The sequence below is a fragment of the Nicotiana tabacum genome, chromosome 10, assembly GCF_000715075.1.
Source record: "Nicotiana tabacum cultivar K326 chromosome 10, ASM71507v2, whole genome shotgun sequence".
In the NCBI taxonomy this organism is placed as follows: Eukaryota; Viridiplantae; Streptophyta; class Magnoliopsida; order Solanales; family Solanaceae; genus Nicotiana; species Nicotiana tabacum.
This window is the reverse complement of record NC_134089.1, coordinates 31,757,090-31,779,618: the sequence shown is the minus strand read 5'-3', so window position 1 is coordinate 31,779,618 and position 22,529 is coordinate 31,757,090. Positions and strand designations below refer to the sequence as shown.

General features: G+C 40.8%; 1 long non-coding RNA gene across 1 annotated transcript; it reads left to right on the top strand.

Moving 5' to 3' along the window:
• The first annotated feature begins 6,038 nt into the window (after nt 1–6,038).
• Nucleotides 6,039–9,931, top strand: LOC142164625 (uncharacterized). The gene is made up of 3 exons (XR_012695439.1): nt 6,039–8,197; nt 8,536–8,603; nt 9,650–9,931. It is a non-coding gene; the product is annotated as an uncharacterized LOC142164625 (long non-coding RNA).
• Nucleotides 9,932–22,529: the final 12,598 nt, after the last annotated feature.

The window sequence follows — 22,529 nt, the reverse complement described above, 5'->3', positions numbered from 1 at the left end:
GCTGAAATATCGCCACTCGATTCCTCATGCACGGCTGAAATACTGCCATCTTATTTCTCTTGCATGGCTGAAATATTGCCACCCTTTATTTACGTCTTGTATCGGCTGAAAGATCGCCACCTTCTGCATTTTCATGAGCTGAAAGATCGCCAATTTGTCCAAAGGCGTCATTGTTTGGAGGAACCATTTTCATAGCATGAGAACGCCATGCCATGGACTGAGGACCCCATATTATCTTTTGCATATCATTATTCAAAGGCATCATGGTTCGGAGGCATCATCCTCATAGCCCGATAACATCATTTCATAGCTTGCGAATCCTTTATCATACGCTTCATGGCCCAGGACATCATGGTCCGAGGACGTCATCCTAACCGTCCAAAGACATCATTCACGGTCCAACGGGAACTTGCATCACGTTTAAATTTATGCACAATATATATATATATATATATATATATATATATATATATATATATATATATATATATATATATATATATATATATATATGCTGGTATTGTTCATTCGCAGGTACACCGGCTAGCAATGGTCGTCTCAGCAGGAGCGATCTCGCTCCAGTTCCCGCAGCCTATTAGACTCTAACCATCCTTTTTCAACCTGAACGTCGCGTCCGCTTTTCGAAAATCTCCATCGGCATACTCCGTCGATGGACCCCGAACTACATATGGCCTGATTCCTGTAATACCAGGGATATGTAGGCAGCTCAGAAACTAGAGCTCGGTCAAAACTCTTCAAAATCGTTTCATTCGGTCAAAATTGGCCATCATATCTTTACCCGACAATTCTTTCATCCTTCCCGGGTAAAGAGGGGCAGCTGTTGATACCCAATTTTTTCCTATGTATTTTTACATACAAAATACTTTCAAAATATAATATATATGCATATATAAGCATGCCCAAGTGTTTTGGTATTTTTTCTAATTTTTTTAAAAAGCTTTTAAAATAAATTTATTGTCCACTTTAGTAGTAATTATTCCCAAGATTATCATTTTGGTGGATAACTTATTATATTCTCATATTTATACCAAAAAATAGTTAAGGTGATTTTTGTATATTTTTACAAATTTTATTTGGTATTTTTAAAGCTAAATTGCATATAATTACAATTCTAGCCTACTTTAAGATTAATAGCATTTTACAATTGTAAAATTATTTTCAGTATTTTTAAATTAATATTTATATATTATCAATTGGCTCAGTACTTTTAGTTTGCTTTTAAAATTATTTTTTACTATTTTTATAAAATAAAAGGGAAAACTAGCTATTTAACATCTAGCCTCATTCCATTTCAAATACAGCCTTTTTACCTTTCAATTTTAACCATTATTTGACCCAATCTTAACCCATTTGGACCGGCCCAATTTTTAATTTGACAAAACCCACGACCCGATCCAAATGACCCTTACCCAGTTCCCACCTACCCTCCTAAATCTAAGATGTTGATCACACAAGATCAACGGTCATAACTCACCCTTCCATAATTAAACCAAATGACCTACCCTAATCTCCCACATTCTCACCTGACCCGCCGCCTTTGAATCCCAAACGTTCTCAAATCCTCTCATCAGCTCTTCGAAACCCTAGCCTCCTCCTACCTTATTTCACCATGTTTTCAGCGGAATCCATGGCTTCTTAGGCCATGGACGGTCTGTACTCACCCCTCTCCATCATTACACCTTAGGTGTTCGAGGTTTTGAAGGGTGACTTTGATGGTTCTTCCAGATCTTCTCATATCTTCATTTCTGTAGCTTCTCCGGCCATGCTCCGGCACATTCAGGCCTCAAGAGCCTGATTCCTCATCTCTTCGACTCAGGATTTGATTTTTCTTCCAAGTCTTTCTCATTTCTAGGGTTTCTCTGAAACCCTAAGTTGTTTGAGGCTCTTCTATATTTATTTTCTTAGATCTATGGTATGTCTGTGTTCTACTGGGCTTCTAAAGTGTTTACCCCAAATTTTCTTTTCAAAAATCGTTTCTAAAAAAGTTTTCAAAAAAGATCTTTCTGATTCTTTCTTTATGTGTGTTTGTCTGTGCTATCCTTGTATGGCTTCTTTTACTATGTGTGTACTGTTCTCCTACTCTTCTTTTTCTACTATACCTCTTACTTCTGTTAATTCTTGTTATGTTTCCCTTACTCTTCTACTATATATGCTTACTGTTGAGTTTTTTTTTTTGCTCTATTAGACTCTGTTTGCATTCTTGCTAAACATGTTTCTTCTGTTTTAATTTAAGTCCGTATCACCTCTTCTTTTCTGAACTTGTTTAAGTTCCGAGTTTCTCAAATATGTTCTCTATGACCGCAAATTAGCTTTCTTTCTTTGTATTATGTCTGTTTGTTTCTCATAAGTCTTTGAAAAAGGCTTCTTAGCCTGTTTCAATGACTTGTTTTCTCATCTCTATGAAACCCTAGGATTTGGGGGTTTCTTGGCAATTTTGAATTTGTGCGAGTTAGTGTTTCGCTTTGGGACCCTGAACCCTCAGACTCATTGTGAGTCTGTAAACTGGACTTGTACCCTTTCTTGATCATGATTTTGAACCTCTCTTTGAGTAAACTCTCTTCTATATAACTTCTTGATTCACATGTTTGTGTACTTTTATATATGAGAACCCTTCTTTCAAAAGGTCTTTACCAACTTAATTCCTTTTAATGAGCCCTGACTGATTGTTACTGATTCTCTCTAATTGAACCTTCTTTACCTTTCCTGACTTGGTTCATTCGAGATTAAACCTGTAACTTTGATTTCCCTGGCTGTTTGATTGATTCTCTTTCCTTATTTTTCCTAAGCCGTGCACCACTTAGCTTTTCCTTAAATAAACTCATATGTCTTTACCCTTTTTGTGCTACTTTGAAAAGGTTTTAATCAAAATTTCTTTCCTTAAATGTCTTCTGCCCATTTGAAATCAAATCCCTTAACTGAAGGGAAATTCTATATGATTGATTACAAGTTATTTTCTTACCTTTCTTACTTGCTTCTCTGAACTATAAAAGGGACTACCCTTCTGCACTTTTGAGACAACTTGGAGTTCAATATCTCAAACTTTTAGATCAATACTTTCAACTTACTTACACACTTTATTGCTTTGAGTTCAATACTCTTACAACATTCTGCTCTTTTCTGGGATCTTTTGGAACTTTTGCTTGCAACTTGGCTTTTTCAAGACTACTTTTACTTGTTTGTTTTCCCTGAAACTGGTATGTTCTAATTTAGCTTTCCTGCCTCACCCCTATGTGTTTATTTACAGTTTTCTGCAATCCTGTTTACTTTGTTGTTCATGATTAATGTTAACTATGTGTGTTCTTTCCTTGCATCTATTTTCTGTTATGAATCCCTACCCCTATTCTCTTCTATGTGTTTGAGTTAAGGTTCATGGCCTGGCAGTATCCAAATTACTGCCCAGGTCCAAACATGATCCTCAATGGATCCTAACTCCCAATTTTGGCTGACAGGCTTGTCAGGGTTGTGCCAGCACTCTTAAATTGCTGGGCATGACCACCAGCATTCCATGGCCTTCCCTAATTCCCCTCTATTCACTTACACTTATTCTTAGACTCTTAAGTCCTGCCCCCTCTTATGAGCCTTGCTTTGGGACCTTGAGTTCCCTCTAAACTTGGACATCTGAGGGTTGGCCCTTCCACTGCACTATGATCTCAATTATGCAATGTGTTTGGGGTGTAAGCACTGCCCGGAGCCCTTTGAGACTCTTGGGAACTTTGACACATCCCAAACATGAGAAAGGTTTTTGGAAATCTAATCCTGAAAGTTGGTTTATCTCATATTGTTGGACTTTGAGTCTGAATTAGGTTGTTTGGTTGTAGCTGGAATTTGTGATGTAATTTTACTTTTCTTTATTCATTCTGGTCTGTAATACTTTATAATAACTTATGGGGTTCTAAGTAAAAAAGGAGAGGGTAATTTATGTATGCAAAGGGTAGACAGCATGCTCATAGGTGTTACTATTTACAAGTTCTACACTTCTGCATATCATATAGAAATCCTGCCTATAAGTTTCTGCATATAGAAATCATGTATAAGTTTCTGCACTTATGCATTTAGAAATCCTGCCTATAAGTTATGCATTACACGTAGAAATCTTGCCTATAAGTTGTTTCATTACTACATTAGAAACCATGCCTATAAGTTTCTGCATATAGAAATCATGACTATAGTTTTGTTTCTGCATTTCTGCATATTCATCTTGTAATTAGGCAAACAATCATAGGTTTAATGGTAATCAACTTCATTCTAGATACCATGCCTATAGGGCTCCTTCACTTACATAATCGTTTTAAAATCAATAACGCTTAGAAATCATGCCTATAGGAGCAGCCGTCTGAATATGATTCGTCTATTTTATCTAAAATTAGTAGTAATGTTTGTTTAATATCTGCAGAATTTAATCGGTCATAAAATCAGTAACCTTCTTTAAAATCAGTATACTTCCACCTAGGTAAGCAGTAGGTAGTTGTTTAACTGTGTCAGTTTTAATAAATTGCAACCAGATAAGGCCTAATTCGGACTGCTCATATGAGAAATATGTGATGAAGCAGCATGTCCTAACGCTTTAGTTTAATTCAGACTATAACCAGTATTTGAAGTCATGCTAAATAATTTGCTCCTTTAAGTGAGGAGGCTTGTTTGAGCCCTTAAACTACTATTTGTTTCCCCCTACTTGCTTATGTGTTTTGTTTGTCGCATTAGAATTTTGTCCATTTAAAACTCTGGAAAAAAACCAACCTCCCTCCCTTTAGGACTAGTAGTCCCAAATGCCTCCGGGACTGATAGGATCGGGATGGGTAATAGCATACAGTAAGCAACGACACTATTCCGCGTTTAATACATTAACGGGGTGGGAAAGGGTAGATATGGACATGATGATCGGTGCGCTAATACCACGTGTGAACCCTCTTTTGAGGAGTGATTGCCGGGTATTGCATTGATATGATCCATATTGTTTGTAAACCTAGGACCCCTTTTCCTTTACTTATTATCCCTTTTTTTTAACTGTCCAGACTATTTGCTTAAGATTTCTGTTTTCTTTATCTTTCTTCAAACTTTCAATGCACTTGCAACATTATCCCCTTCTATTTGAGACCTTTATTTGCTTACTTGTTAGTTAAATTCACAATTGTAACATGGCTGGGAACCACACTAGTGGATCTTGGGGGGTGCCTAACACCTTCCCCTCGAGATAATTTCTAGTCCTTACCCGAACTCTGGTTTTCCAACTCGAACTCTTCTTTAGTGTCCTAATGCACTTTAATCATTAGGTGGCGACTCTTCAACTCAAAAACCCAATTCCCAAGAGGGAACGAGTTGTTCTCCCAAATGTCATGAACCCGATTTCGCTTTTGGAAAAAGGGGGCGCGATAGGTATAAGTTTGAATAATGATATGTGACTTGTTGGCGTGTTTGGTTGAGGTCCCGAGGGCCTCGGGATGGTTGTGAGAAAGTTTGAACTTGGAGTTTTGCAGCAGAAAAATTGTTGTTTCTGTTGTTTCCGCACCTGCGGATTGGGGACCGCAGGTGCTGTGAACAACTAATTTTTTACCACATCTGAATTCTATACTATTTTAGTGTAAATATTTATTTTAGGTCAAATCTTAATAGTTTAAACTTTTATCTTACTTTTAATAGGTTTTATTTAAAAAAAATTAAAAACTACAAAAATTATTCACATTCTTAGAGTATAAGTTTTGTTCTTATTTTTAAATAAAAGAAAATTTACATATATATATATATATATATATATATATATATATATATATATATATATATTGTTAGTCTAATCATTTTCTTCTGTTTAATAAAAGAAAATAAAATAAACAAAAAAAAAAAAACAGCAACTAACTCACGTGGTTTGTTTTAAAAAGTTAGTAACAAATTTAACTTCAACTCATCCATGACTCCTCACGTCCCAACTCCTCGCTCCCCCATTTCACACACGTTCTTACACACACACGGGGTCTTGCGCCCACACACACACGACATTATACACATATCTCTATATATAATGAGAGACTTCACAAAGAGAGGGGGGGGGAGAGTTTTTGAAAAGGAAGGGGAGAAAGTTTTTGAAAAGGAAAAGGAGAAAGAAGAAGAACGAGATTTTGAGCAAAAATAAAAGAAAAAAAAAATCTGTCGATTTTTCTTTGAAAACAAAGAAAACAAAAAGGCAAAGGAAGGGAACGGACAGGAACAATTAAGCGAGTTCCGAGTCCGTCGAGGTTTTTGGTTCCGGATTTTGTTCGAGTTTCACCAGCATAGATTTCAGTGTATTGGAATATTAGCTTTGAAGCTTTGTTTGGTGTTTGTCCCTGCTGTAAAGCTTTGTTAAAAGAGCTTTTCTTTATTGAATCAAAAATATAATTTTGGCTTCACTAAAGGTCCGTTCTAGACTCTTCTCAATTTTTATGTTGTTTTGTGCTGTCGAATGATGAGGTAGTTTTATTTGCTTCGGTTTTATTATTCTTTTGGGACTTTTGATTATATTAGCATGTCTTTTTTTTTGTTTGTTTAAATTTATTTTATGATGAGTGTTGTGATGATCTAGTGGATTATGTGGACTGTCATGGCCCTTGAGATAAGATTTTACTCACTTCCATTCTAACGCTGATTTGTTCTCAAATTGCTTGCTTTCTTTGCAAATAATTTGTGATGCCAGTTAGGGAATGAATCTTAATTGTTTTTTTTAGTAAAACTGTTGTTTTGATATTTAGAAATAATAGATTGGAACAATCATTGTTTCTTTTTTCGTGAAAACACCATAGCCATGATGACTTTATTTTTCTTTTATATTTGTCGATCCTTTTTAATAAAGTTTTCCTTCCCATTATGTTTTCTCATTTGTTTATTTAATTTAATTGCTGAAAGTATGTGTGTTTAGAGAAATATTTTGTTTTTCCCATGTCAATTTTAGTTCACGTTTGTTTACTGTCCATTTGTGTAGTCATGAAAATTGTTGTTATGGTCAATTAGTCTTAGAAAAGAACTTAGGCCTGAGTTGTTAAAGCATTCATGTGGGCTTAGGTGAAAATATTAGGAGCTTTCGGTGTTTGATGGGAAAATAATATTCTAACATTGTAGCATGCTTTAGGCGCGTATTAAAAATCTATTATTGTGATTATGTACACATCCGTGTGACAAAATTACAAGTTTCAACATTAAAATCAAGGCATGCATTCGTACAACTTTGGTAAAACAATCTTAATAAATATATAAATATATGTCTCGGATCAAAAAAGATAAATAAACGGAATACTCCGAATAAGCTAGTATGCTTTAGGCGCGTGTTAACCAATAAGGTATCATGATTATTGTACACGTTCGCGTGACATAGTTATGTTTTCCCAAATTAAAGACAAAGTATGCATTTGCGTAACTTTGACAAAACAATTTTAAAAATAATAAAGTGTTTTTAATTGTGTATATGTACGCGTGACATGATTCCTGATACACCAAACAAAAAGAGTACACGTACGCGTGACTCGTTTCAAGATAATTCCATAATTACAAATAATCAAACAATTAAAAGCGGTTTGAGGTAAATGTGCATAAATTTCTCTAGAACATAAAATATCCAAAATTACTTAAGCCAAGTATAATTATTAAAGCGACCGTGCTAGAACCACGGAACTCGGGAGTGCCTAATACCTTCTCTAGGGTTAACAGAATTTCTTACCCGGTTTTCTGATTTCGCGGACATTAAATAGAGTCAAATTTTCTCGATTTGGGATTTAAAATAAATCGGTGACTTGGGACACCATAAATTATTCCAAGTGGCGACTCTAAAATAAATAAATAATCTCATTTCGAATAATGTCACTAAAATTGGAAAAACTCCTTTCTTTCCTATCCCCTGCGGCAAAAAGGAGGTGTGACAGGTGCGATGGTCGCAGGTGCGTGGAAAAAGCCGCAGGAGCGGAAGATTTACCGCACCTGCGAGCCCGCATGTGCGAAACCTGGGGCACAGGTGCGGATGTTTGGCCCCTAAGTGAAAAATCGCATGTGCGCCTATTTTGTTGCAGATGCAGGAAATGGACCGCAGGTGCGAGATCGTTGGGCAGAAGGTATAAAAATGTCCTCTTCGCAAATTTTGCTATGGTTCTCCATTTTTTATGACGGGAAGTGAGCTAGGGCAATGATGTTTAAAGGGAAATTGAAGGTTATCAATTCGGTAAGCCACTTAAGCTTCATTACTTGTGTTTAAGATCATTTTTTCATTGTTTAATCATGGTATTAGTGGAAATTAAGGAAGAAATTGGGGATTAGGGCTTGAAATTGGAGAGCTTTGAGTGGGGATTAGAGGGGCCATTTGGGTCCGATTTTGATGCTTTTGGTATGAATAGACTCGTGGGTGAATGATGATTCTATTGATATGATTATTATCGGATTTCGAGACATGGGCTCGGGAGTCGGGTTTGACCAATTTCGGGATTCTAGATGTAATTTGATTATTTTCGCATGGGCTTCATTCCCTTGGTATATATTGATGTTATGATTCTGATTGGATAGATTCGACGCGAGTTGAGGCCGAGTCGAGAGGCAAGGGCATCACGGAGTAGGATTTCATCCGGTTTGAGGTAAGTAACGATTGTAAATTTAGACTTGAGGGTATGAAACCCCAGAATTTCGTACTGTTTTGATAAATGAGGTGACACACATGCTAGGTGATGGGCGTGTGGGCGTGCACCCGTAGGGATTGTGACTTGGTCCGTCCCGTGGTGATTATATAGTTGCATATTTTGGTATACTGCATATGATATCCATGTGTTTAAGAAATGAATCTGTTAACTTGGGCTGAATGTCATGTTTGGGGCCTTTGTGCCGAACTATTTAGACCCTTAGGGGTATTTTACTATTTTCCTCACACTATTTGATTTGAAAGCATATCCTCAATCATGATATTACCTGTTTACTGTTGATTCAGTTTCATTACTCTATTTTCAAATATATGAAAACAGTTTGGGCTGAACTTCCCTGATTTTCACTGGAATGCCCGAGTGGCTGTGGGGTTAATGACAAAGAGAGGTCGAGGCTATATATATATATATATCAGGCTACACTCTGCAGCGATATTATTATATATGGATCGAGTTGCACGCCGCAGCGATATATTGGATTAGGTTGCGCACCGCAACGATATAGCACTTGGGTTGTAGGAGCACCTCCAGAGTCTGTACACCCCTAGTGAGCGTAGTCGACTATATATTATGGATCGGGTTGCACGCCGCATCGGTTATCATTATGAGATATCTATTTAGCTGGAGCGATGAATGTGAGTATTGATTGACGAGAGTTGAGTCACGAGTGACTGAGAGGATTGCCCGAGAGGCTATACTTATAAGTGATACTTTGCCCGAGGGTCTTGTTTGTGAAATTTCCTGTTTTCACTCTTCTTTTATACTGGTCCTCTATTGAAAATGTTGATAAATGTTTTAAAGGATTTTCATTGAAACTTGAGTTTTTACGCGGTATTTGGTTATTTAACTGCAGATTTTGACTTTGATATTTCTGTTGAGATTCTTAATAAAGTATGCATATGATTTTTAATGCTCGTCACTACACTCATACTTTATTTACTTAATGAGTTGGTGTACTCACGTTACTTCCTGCACCTTGTGTGCAGATCCAGGTGCCCGAGCATCAGAGTGAGAGCTTTTAGCACCTTTAGAGTTTTATTCGAAGATTGCAAGATAGCTACACGGCGTTCGCAGTCCTGCCTTTCTCCTTCCTATTCTAGTACTTTGTATTTCAGAATTATTTTGTATTAAGCAGACAGTGTTGAGTGTACTTAGTGGCTCATGACTAGTGACACCAGATTCGGGCTGTGTTGATGTATTTTCATACTTATTTCACATATTTCTTTTGATATTTCTAAACATGAAAGATTTGAGACTTAATTTATTTAGAAAGGTAAATTTTATAAATGATCTTCGTATTGTTCGTATTGTTTTGGGCTGGCCTAGTACTATGATAGGGGCTATCACGACCGGGGTGTTTGGGGTCGTGACAAGTTGGTATCAGAGTCTAGGTTTCATAGGTCTCACCAGCCATGATCCGGTTTAGTAGAGTCTCGCGGATCGGTACAGAGACGTCTGTATTTATCCTCGGAAGGTTGTAGAACCTTTAGAAAAAACTTCACATCCTTGAAATTCCTGTCGTGCGAATCTGTTGATTCTAGTACTAAACTTCTGTTATTCTATTCTCTCACAGATGGTGAGAACACGTGCTATTGGTCAGGACAAACGACCACTAGTACCACCAGTTTGGGCCACTAAAGGCCGAGGTCGCGCTTGAGGCCATGGTAGGGGTAGGGGTGTGGCCCGCACAACAGCTAGGGCAACACATGCAGATCCATCAGCCGCCCCAGTTCATGATCAGGTCCCAGTTTCGGATGCTCCAGCAGGACCATCTCAGGCATCGGTTGTGCCTATTGTGATTCCATATCTTTAGGAGGCCCTATCCCAGATTCTATCAGTGTGCACTGGCCTGGTTCAGGCGGTCTCAGTTACTACGGCCGTAGCTACTTCTCAGGCCGGTAGAGGCACTCAGACTCCCATTGCTCGCACATCTGAGCAGGTTTTACAGGGACTTCAGATACTGGGGGAACCTCCAGCCCAGCCGGTTGCACCAACCCAGGATTATGTGGTACTAGTTATGCCTGACGACGAGCAGTGTTGATTGGAGACTTCAGTCTCTGACTTTCAGTGGTACAGAGGCCGAGGATGCCAAGGGTGTTTGACAAGTGTCAGAGGGTTCTTCGTACAACGGGTATTATGGAGACCAGTGGGGTCGCATTTACTACTTTTTAGTTTTCTGGAGCTGCCTTTACTTGGTAGGAGGCTTATGAGAGGCGTAGGCTTGTTGATGCAGCGCCCCTTACCTGGCAGCAGTTCTCCGTTCTCGTTTTGGAGAAATATGTGCCACGGTTTCATAGGGAAGAGCTGCGTAGTCAGTTCGAGCAGTTGAGTCAGGGAGATATGACTATGACACAGTATGAGATGAGGTTCTCGGAGTTAGCTCGTCATGTTGTTTGGTTGGTTCCTATGGATAGAGAGAGGATCAAGAGGTTCGTTGATGGCCTCACATATCAGCTTCGGATTCTCATGACCAGGGACAAGGTGTCAGGTGCTACTTTTGAGGAGGTTGTTGATATCGCTTGCAAGATTGAGTCAGTTCGTCTCCAGGAGCGAGATGAGAGGGAGGCCAAAAGGCCTCGGGGATTTGGTAGTTTTGGTGGTGCTCCTTCGAGAGGTCAGTTTCAGCACGGCAGAGGCCGCCCATTCAGACATGCTCAGTCAGCCCGCCCAGTTCATCGTGGGGCATCATCAAGCCATGGTTCTCACGGTTCTCACAAGGGCCATTCATCACTTAGCGCCCTACCAACCTAGAGTTCGTCTCGTGCTCCATCGGCTTAGGGCTCTTCCATGCCAGGTCCTTCTACTAGTCATTCCGGTGCTAGGGGTTTCCTTCAGCCCCCTTCCTCGCACTAGGGAGTTATTACGAATGTGGAGAGTTTGGACATTTGAGGAGGCAGTGTCCTCGTCTTCTTGAGGGTCCATCTCAACAGAGGAGATAGCCCTCAACTTCAGCTCCAGTTATTTCACCACCTGCTCAGGTAGCTAGGGGTGGGGGTCAGTCAGCTAGGGGCCACCCCAGAGGGGGAGGTCGATCAGGTGGTGGTTAGGCCCATTCTATCCACTCCCAACTAGACCAGATGTTATTGCTTCAGATGTCGTGATTACAGGTATTGTCTCAGTCTGCCACAAAGATGCCTCTGTGTTATTTGATCCTGATTCCACTTTTTCATATGTATTATCATATTCTGCTCGTTATTTGGATATGCCCCGTGAGTCTCTTGTTTCATCTGTTTGTGTATCTACTCCGGTGGGCGATACTATTATTGTAGACTATGTATACCGATCGTGTGTGGTGACTATTGGGGGTCTAGATACCCGAGTGGACCTTTTGTTGCTTTGTATGGTGGACTTTGATGTGATATTAGGCATGGATTTGCTATCTCCGTGTCATGCTATTTTGGACTATCATGCTAAGTTAGTGACGTTGACTATGCTGGATATGCCACGAATTGAGTGGCGAGGTTCAAATGATTTTGTCCCCAGCAGGGTGATTTCCTTTCTGAAGGCACAGCGGATAATTGGGAAAGGTTGTCTTTCATACTTAGCCTTTGTGAAGGATGTCAGTGCAGAGACTCCTAGTATTGATTTTGTTCCCATAGTGAGGGATTTTCCCGATGTGTTTCCTGCAGACCTGCTGGGCATGCCACCAGACAGGGATATTAACTTTGGTATTGATTTGGTTCCGGGCACTCAACCCATATCTATTCCACTGTATCGTATGGCATCGGCAGAGTTGAAGGTTTTGAAGGAGCAGCTTCTGGAACTCCTTGATAAGGGGTTTATTCGGCCTCGTATGTCGCCTTGGGGTGCGCCTGTTCTATTTGTGCAGAAGAAGGATGGCACAATGAGAATGTGTATTGATTATAGCCAGTTGAACAAAGTTACATTCAAGAACAAGTATCATTTGCCTCATATTGATGATTTATTTGACCAGCTTCAGGGAGCGAGAGTTTTCTCCAAGATTGATCTCTGATCGGGGTATCACCAGTTGAAGATTAGAGACTCAGATATTCTTAAGATATCCTTCAGGACCCGATATGGTTATTATGAGTTCCTTGTGATGTATTTTGGGCTAACTAATGCCCCGACAACGTTCATGCATTTGATGAACAACGTGTTTCGGCCTTATCTCGACTCGTTTGTTATTGTATTCATTGATGATATTCTGGTGTACTCGCATAGTCAGGAAGAGCATGCAGAGCATCTGAGAGTTATGTTGCAGAGATTGAGGGAGGAGAAGCTTTATGCAAAGTTCTCCAAGTGTGAGTTTTGGCTCAGTTCAGTGTCTTTCTTGGGGCACGTGGTGTCCAGTGAGGGTATTCAGGTTGATCCGAAAAAATAAAGGCAGTTCAGAGTTGGCCCAGACCATCCTCTGCCACAGAGATTCGCAACTTTCTTGGCTTGGCGGGCTATTATCGTCGTTTTGTTCAGGGATTTTAATCTATTGCATCACCCTTGACCAAATTGACTCAGAAGGGTGCTCTTTTTATGTGGTCAGATGAGTGTGAGGCGAGCTTTCAGAAGCTCAAATCTGCCTTGACCACAACTCCAGTGTTAGTTTTGCCATCAAGTTCAGGTTCATATGTAGTGTATTATGATGCTTTGAGAGTTGGTATTGGGTGTGTATTGATGCAGGAGGGTAGAATGATTGCTTATGCTTCTCGTTAGTTGAAGCCCCATGAGAAGAACTACCCCGTTCATGATTTGGAGTTGGTTGCCATTGTTCACGCGTTGAAGATTTGGAGGCATATCTGTATGGTGTGTCTTATGAAGTGTTTACTGTTTTCATCGTAGCCTCCATGTCACGACCCGGATTTCCCATAATCGGGTGTCGTGATGGCGCTGACTATCGGAGCTAGGCAAGCCAAATATTTAAAACACATTTCCTGCTTTCTTTCAAACAATATAATAAACGAGACAAAATTTAAGCGGAAGACTTTAAATCTAAAGCAACTGAAAACCAAAAGTGCGGAAGTTTAATACACATCACTACCCAAGGTCTGGTGTCACTAGCTCACGGACTACTATAGAATACTACAAACAATGTCTGAAAGGAAATACATCATGTTTGTCTGATACAAGATGAACAAACGAAAAACATGGAAAGGGAATTCGGCCTGCGAACGCCATCTAGGCTATCTCGAGAGTCCCTGGACTGAAGACAGCTCCCAGAAATCCTACTGTTGTGGTCCGTAAGCTGCTCCCTGATCTGTGCACAAAAATGCACAGAGTGTAGCATCAGCACAACCGACCCCATGTGCTGGTAAGTGTCTGGCCTAACCCCGGTGAAGTAGTGACGAGGCTAGACAGTACCTACCACAATTAACCTGTACAGATATATATACAACAAGTGCAAGAAAACAATAACAAGATAATACAAAGTAAAACTGGGAGGGGACATGCTATCGGGGAGTAACAGATAAAAATGAAATATCGGAAATAAGCAGAAGAGACTCCGGTTCCCATGATATATATATAAGTGGACGGCGTGCGCATGCCACACGATCCCATAATATCATATATAAGTGGACGGCGTGCCACACGATCCCATAATATCATATATAAGTGGACGGCGTGCCACACGATCCCATAATATCATATATAAGTGGACGGCGTGCCACACGATCCCATAATATCATATATAAGTGGACGGCGTGCCACACGATCCCATAATATCATATATAAGTGGACGGCATGCCACACGATCCCATAATATCATATATAAGTGGACGGCGTGCCACACGATCCCATAATATCATATATAAGTGGACGGCGTGCCACACGATCCCATAATATCATATATAAGTGGACGGCGTGCCACACGATCCCATAATATCATATATAAGTGGACGGCATGCCACACGATCCCATAATATCATATATAAGTGGACGACGTGCCACACGATCCCATAATATCATATATAAGTGGACGGCGTGCCAGACGATCCCATAATATCATATATAAGTGGACGGCGTGCCACACGATCCCATAATATCATATATAAGTGGATGGCGTGTCACACGATCCCATAATATCATATATAAGTGGACGGCGTGCCACACGATCCCATAATATCATATATAAGTGGACGGCGTGCCACACGATCCCATAATATCATATATATGTGGACGGCGTGCCACACGATCCCATAATATCATATATAAGTGGACGGCGTGCCACACGATCCCATAATAAAATTCATAATATCTGAATTCATATAGTAGACCCCTTCAGGGGAGAATAACGACTCAATACCTTTAACCCGGCAAGGGTACAGCTAACAGCCCAAAATATCCCGACAAGGGAGAATATATATATCAGTCTACACATCCCGGCAAGGGAGTATTCACAATACATTCTCCTTTTTAAATCCATTCTTCCTCAACTAACACATTCATGTTCGAGCTAACGCTCCAAAAGTACACCAATCGCAATCTTACCTCAACCGTTCATATTATGTGAAACTCATCAAATAAACAAGGAGCTTGTGTCACATTATTCGAATTAAAAGCAATCAAGACTCACGGTCATGCTAGACTCCGGTGCATAGATAACCGTCACCATACCTATACACCGTACTCCACATTAGCAAGTAGCAAATATCATCCTAATCCTATTCCCTCAAGCCAAAGTTAGAACAAACACTTACCTCGAATGCTCCAAACTCAACTCACGCTTCTAGTACAGTTTTACCTCTTGATTCCACCACCAATCCGCTCGAATCTAATCATAAGTTACTTAATCACATTAATAATTACTAAATGAACCATCCCCAATGCATGAAAATAGATTTTTCAAGGTTTTTCCCAAAAAGGTCAAAAATACCCCCGGACCCACGTGGTCAAAACTCGAGGTTCGGACCAAAACCCGGTTACTCATTCCCCCATGAATCCAAATATATGATTTGTTTTTAAATCGGACCCCAAATTGAGGTCCAACTTCTCAATTTGTAGAGAACCTAGGTTTTTACCCAAAACACCCAATTTTCCCCATGAAAATCTTTGATTTGAAGTTGAAATTATGTTAAAAGATGTTAAGGAGTAAAGAAATTAAGTTAGAAATCACTTACCAATCGTTTTGGGGAAGAAAGGTTGTTGGGAAAATCGCCACTTAGGTTTTGGGTTTTTGAAAAGTAAAAAATGACTAAGATTTTCCGAACTTGTATACCTTTCTGAGGACCTGGCGCGGACCGCACAAAAATGTGTTACGGCCGCGCCGAGTGGGAGAAAAATTGGGGCTTCTCTGAACCCTTCCAGCGCGGACCGCACTATTTTGGTGCGCGGCCGCACTGGTTAACCTGAAACCCTAGCCCTCAGACTCAGCCACGCGGACCGCACAAAAATGCATCGCGGCCGCGCGGAAAAGACCGCGGCCACGCTAGTGTCTGCAACACCTGAACCTGTATTTTCTTAAGTCCAAGACCTCCCGGGCCCCATTCAAAACTCACCCGAGCCCTCGGGGCTCCAAACCAAACATGCACACAACCTTAAAAACATCTTACGGACTTACTCGTGCGATCAAATCGCCAAAATAGCATCATGTACATAGGATCAAGCCTCAAACACATGATTTTCTTTCTTCAACTTTCATAACTCAAATTCTCCATTTTTAGTCCGAAACACGTCATATGACGTCCGTTTTTAGCCAAACTTTACAGATAGTGCTTAACACATATTTAAGACTTGTTCCGGGCATCGGAACCAAAATACAAGCCCGATACCTATATTTTCTAACTCCTTTTCATTTCAAATTTTCATATCAAATTTCAGAAAAAAAAAACAATTTCTTTCAAAAATTCATTTCTCGGGCTTGGGACCTCAGAATTTGATTTCGGGCACACGCCCAAGTCCCATATTTTTCTACGGACCCTCCGGGACCGTCGAATCACAGGTCCGGGTCCGTTTACCCAAGATGTTGACCGAAGTTAACATTATGCATATTAATACCAAAATTCATCAAATGTTTCACATAATTCACATATTCTAACATAAAAACTTTCCGGCTACACGCCCGAACTGCGCATTCAAATCGAGGAGACTAAAAGCGAGGTTTTCAAGGCCTCGGGAGTACGGAACAAGGAAGAATTACGGTGATGACCCCTTGGGTCGTCACATTCTTCACCTCTAAAACAACTGTTCGTCCTCGAACGAACAAAAGAATGAAGTACCTGAGTCGGGAAATAAATAAGGATAACGGCTCCGCATATCGGACTCGGACTCCCAGGTCGATGCCTCAGGAGGCTGACCTCTCCACTGAACACGCACCGAAGGAAAACTCTTCGACCTCAACTGTCGAACTTGCCGGTCTAGAATAGCCACCGGCTCCTCCTCATATGACAGATCCTTGTCCAATTGGATAGTGTTGAAATCCAACACGTGCGATGGATCTCCACGATACTTCCGGAGCATAGATACATGAAACACGAGATGCACAGCTGACAAGCTAGGTGGCAAGGGAAGTCTATAAGCCACCTCTCCCATATGATCAAGAATCTCAAATGGACCGATAAACCTAGGGCTGAGCTTGCCCTTCTTCCCAAATCTCATCACGCCCTTCATAGGCGATACACGGAGCAATACCCGCTCACCGACCATGAAAGCAACATCTCTGACCTTGCGGTCTGCATAACTCTTCTGTCTGGACTGAGCTGTACGAAGTCTATCCTGAATAATCCTGACCTTGTCCAAGGCCTCCTGAACCAGATCCGTACCCAATAATCGAGCCTCTCCCGGCTCAAACCATCCAATTGGAGACTGACATCGCCTACCATACAACACCCCATACGAAGCCATCTGAATGCTGGACTGGTAGCTGTTGTTGTAGGCGAACTCTGCTAAAGGCAAAAACTGGTCCCACGAGCCTCCAAAATCAATGACACAGGCTCGGAGCATGTCCTCAAGAATCTGAATAGTCCTCTCGGACTGACCGTCCGTTTAGGGATGAAATGTTGTACTCAATTCAACCTGGGTTCCCAACTCTCGCTGAACCGCCCTACAAAAATGCGAGGTAAACTGCGTACCCTGATCCAAAATGATAGATAGCGGCACCCCATGAAGGCGAACAATCTCCTTGATATAAATCTCGGCTAACCTTTCGGACGAATAGGTGGCTGCAACAGGAACAAAATGCGCTGACTTGGTCAGCCTATCAACAATGACCCAAACTACATCAAACTTTTTCCGAGTCATCGGGAGTCCAGTAACGAAATCCATCGCAATCCTCTCCCACTTCCACTCGGGAAGTGCAATCCTCTGAAATAGACCAGCGGGTCTTTGATGCTTGTACTTAACCTGCTGACAATTCAAACACCGTGCCACGTGCGCAACGATGTCTTTGTTCATCTTACGCCACCAATAGTGCTGCCTCAGATCCTGATACATCTTCGCGGCGCCCGGGTGAATAGAATATCGAGAACTGTGGGTCTCCGCTAAGATCAACTCTCGAATCCCATCAACATTGGGCACACAAACTCACCCCTACAATCTCAATACACCATCATCATCTAAGGTTACTTTCTTGGCACCTCCACGCTGCACTGTGTCTCTCAAGACACACAAATGGGGATCTTTAAACTGCCACTCGCGGATATGCTCTAATAGTGAGGAACGAGCAACCGTGCAAGCTAACACTCTGCTAGGCTCAGAAATATCCAACCTCACAAGACGATTGGCCAAGGCCTAAACATCCAAAGCAAGCAATCTCTGGCTGACTGGAATATAAGCAAGATTACCCATGCTGGCGGACTTCCTGCTCAATGCATCAGCCACCACATTGGCCTTCCCCGGGTGGTATAAGATAGTAACATCGTAATCCTTTAGCAACTCTAACCACCTCCTCTGCCTCAAATTCAACTCTTTCTGCTTGAACAGATACTGAAGACTCTTGTGATCAATGTATACCTCACACGCACGCCATATAAGTAATGCCTCTAGATCTTCAAGGCATAAACAATGGCTGCCAACTCGAGATCATGGACCGGATAATTCTTCTCGTGGATCTTCAACTGCCTCAAAGCATAAGTAATGACTTTGCCTTCCTGCATCAACACTGCACCAAACCCAATACGAGACGCATCACAATAGACCGTATATGGCCCTGAACCTGTGGGCAAAACCAATACCGGTGACATAGTCAGAGCTGTCTTGAGCTTCTGAAAGCTCGCCTCACACTCGTCCGACCACCTGAACTAGGCACCCTTCTGGGTCAATCTGGTCATAGGGGCTGCAATGGATGAAAATCCCTGCACGAACCGACGGTAGTAACCTGCTAACCCCAGGAAACTCCGAATATCCGTAGCTGAAGCTGGTCGAGGCCAGTTCTTGACTGCCTCTATCTTCTTCGGGTCTACCTGAATACCTACTGCTGATACGACATGACCCAGGAATGCGACCGAACTCAACCAAAACTCGCACTTTGAGAACATAGCATACAACTGACTATTCTTTAGGGTCTGAAGGACCACTCTGAGGTGCTTCTCATGCTCCTCCTGACTGCGGGAGTATATAAGAATATCGTCAAAGAAGACTATCACGAACAAGTCCAAATAAGGTCTGAACACTCGGTTCATCAACTCCATGAACGTTGTTGGGGCATTAGTCAATCCAAATGACATGACCAAAAACTCATAGTGCCTGTACCGAGTGCGAAATGTTGTCTTAGGGACATCAGACGCCCTAATCCTCAGCTGGTGGTAGCCAGATCTCAAATCTATCTCTATCTTTGAAAACACCCTCGCACCCTGAAGCTGGTCGAATAAATCGTCAATCCTCGGCAGTGGATACTTATTCTTAATTGTAACCTTGTTCAATTGCCGGTAATCGATGCACATTCTCATCGAACCATCCTTTTTCTTAACAAACAACACTGGCGCACCCCAAGGCGAAACACTGGGTCTAATGAAACCTTTCTCAAGCAAATCCTGCAGCTGTTCCTTTAACTCTTTCAACTCCGGCGGGGCCATACGATATGGCGGGATAGAAATGGGTTGAGTGCCCGGATCCAAATCAATACAAAAGTCGATATCCCTATCGGGCGGCATATCCGGCAGGTCTGAAGGGAAAACCTCAGGAAGCTCCCGAACAACGGGCACAGAATCAATAGATGGGGCCTCCGCGTTATAATCGCGAACATACGCCAAGTAGGCCAAACATCCTTTCTCGACCATACGCCGAGCTTTCACATACGAGATAACACCGTGGGTACAATGACCAGAAGTCCCTCTCCACTCTAAACGGGGTAAATTCGGTAAGGCAAAGGTCACGATCTTGGCATGGCAATCCAAGATAGCATGGTATGGGGATAACCAATCCATCCCCAATATAACATCAAAGTTGACCATGTCCAAAAGCAACAAATTAACACGGGTCTCAAGACCCCCAAACACTACGATACAAGAACGATGAACTTGGTCGACCACAATAGAATCACCCACCGGTGTTGACACATAAATAGGAATACTCAACGAGTCACTAGGCATAACCAAATAGGGTACAAAATAGGACGACACATATGAATACGTAGATCCGGGATCAAATAGCACAGAAGCATCCCTATCACATACCAGAATAGTACCTGTAATCACAGCATCTGATGACTCAGCCTCTGGCCTGGCTGGCAAAGCATAACAACGGGGCTGGGCCCCACCTCCCTGAATCATATCCCTGGGACGATCTGCTGCTGGTTGACCCCTACCTCTAGCGGTCTTAGCTCCACCTCTAAGACCTCTACCTCCACCTCTATGTCCTCTACCCCCGCCTCTAGCCGGCTGGGCAGGCGGTGGGGCAAATGGTGCCTGGATCATCGGGCGAGAACCCTGCCGCTGCGAGCTGCTGGAAGCTCGAGGGCAATATCTGGCAATGTGACTCACATCGCCGCAAGTATAACAAGCCCTCGGCTGCTGAGAAAAACGAAGTGGTGGTGCACTGATAGGTGCTGATGGTGAACTGAAGAGCTGCTGGTCAGAATACTGCGGCTGAGAACCACGACCACCTGGTGTACCATGAGAAGCCTGGAGAGCTGACTGAAAGGGCCTCGAAGGATGGCCTCTATCACACCTTCTTTTTCCGCCCCCGCGAGGGTACAAGGAGTTTTTTCCAATTAAAGGACAGCCGAAACGGGATTTGTTTATTTATTTCAGAGTCGCCACTTGGGAGATTTAGGGTGTCCCAAGTCACCAGTTTAATCCCGAATCGAGGAAAAGAATGACTCTGTATTACAGTCCACGAACCAGAAATCCGGATAAGGAATTCTGTTAACCCGGGAGAAGGTGTTAGGCATTCCCGAGTTCCGTGGTTCTAGCACGGTCGCTCAACTGTTATATTTGGCTTGACTATCTGATATAATACGTATTATAAACTTATGTGCAAATTTAACTTTTAAAAACCGCTTTTATCATTATTTATTTTATACAAAATTGCAACGTCGTGAAAACGCATCTCGAGCCATGCCACAACCAGTGCACGCGTTATTTGTTGACGCATTTTGACTTCGTCAAGATCGTGATTTGGGTTACATAAATGTACACCCGTATTCAAGAAAATAACCTTATTAAATATGCGCCAAAATACTACGCGTTATGATATTATTAGGTAAGACCGTGAATTTTACTAAATCGCCCATCTTGAAATCTAGGTATTTTCTTATATAAAAAAAATAAATAAATAAAATTGAAGGACTGCAATTTTTTGTATTATTTATATTTGTTTATTTGTTAGCGAGATCCTCCCTTATTTTATGAATACCCTTTAATGACTACATCTTTATTATTACTAAGTTTGTCCATAATTATGAAGTAAATCTCTACATACTTAAAAATAACATATTAATTACTAATTTAAAACAAATATTAATGGAAAGTAATATTACTAAAATGATAATTACGAACAACATGGAATTGCCCAAAAAGTAAAAAAAAAACTAATTATCCCATAGTTGGATTAAAACATATTGTTAGTATGACTTAAGCTTATTGAAATTAATTATTTACAAATACTGAAAATTAAAAAAAAACTTGATTACTAAACCATATTTCTAAAAGTTAAACAATTTAAACTTAACTAACTTTGTTTTAATTCACATCATGTCCTAATACTTGATTCGCAAACTAATTCATGTTTTAACTGAAATTAACTACATGATTCCGATTAACTTAATGTTGACAAAAAACCTTATGAATAAGGAATTAATCAATTTTTGCCAAACTAATTCAATAACGCCATTTTTTACGTTATTTCTTCTATTTTGATTATTAAACAGTTTTAATTAGTAATCCGTCTTGAATATATTTCCTAATAATCCGGTTAAGGCGTTATTTAATATATCGCTATAACATGTCTAATTATGCCAAATGACAGTGATTGACAGAATAATAATACATGAATAATCTAAATACAATACAAAAAAATTAAAACTAAATTAAAAATTTAATATTCCGTTCTTCATTTCAGCTTACAAAATGCCAAAATTACAGTTGTGTGCCTGGTATTGCCAATATAAGAAGAAGAAAGTCAGCCACGCAGTAATAACAATACAGCACAGCAACAAAAGTCCAATAGCAGTAACAACCCAGGAAAAGAGTTTGCAAACCGGTGGAGTATTAAACTCAAAACAAAAGCTTCAAGCTTTGATGAAAAACAATTAATTCTGATTTCAAACAATGAAAGAAAGCAAAAGATTTTTTTTTTTAGTTTTTTTTTTTTTGAAAGTTTAAATATTTTTTTTTCGGAATTTTCTCTCTCTTAAATGTTCAGCCCTCTTTTTTTTTCTCTCTTATTTTTTTTCTGTTCAGATTCGTTCTTTTTCTTCTGTATTCTCTCGTATCTGTTCGTGTCTTGTCTTCAAGACTTCCTATATATAATCCCAACCCT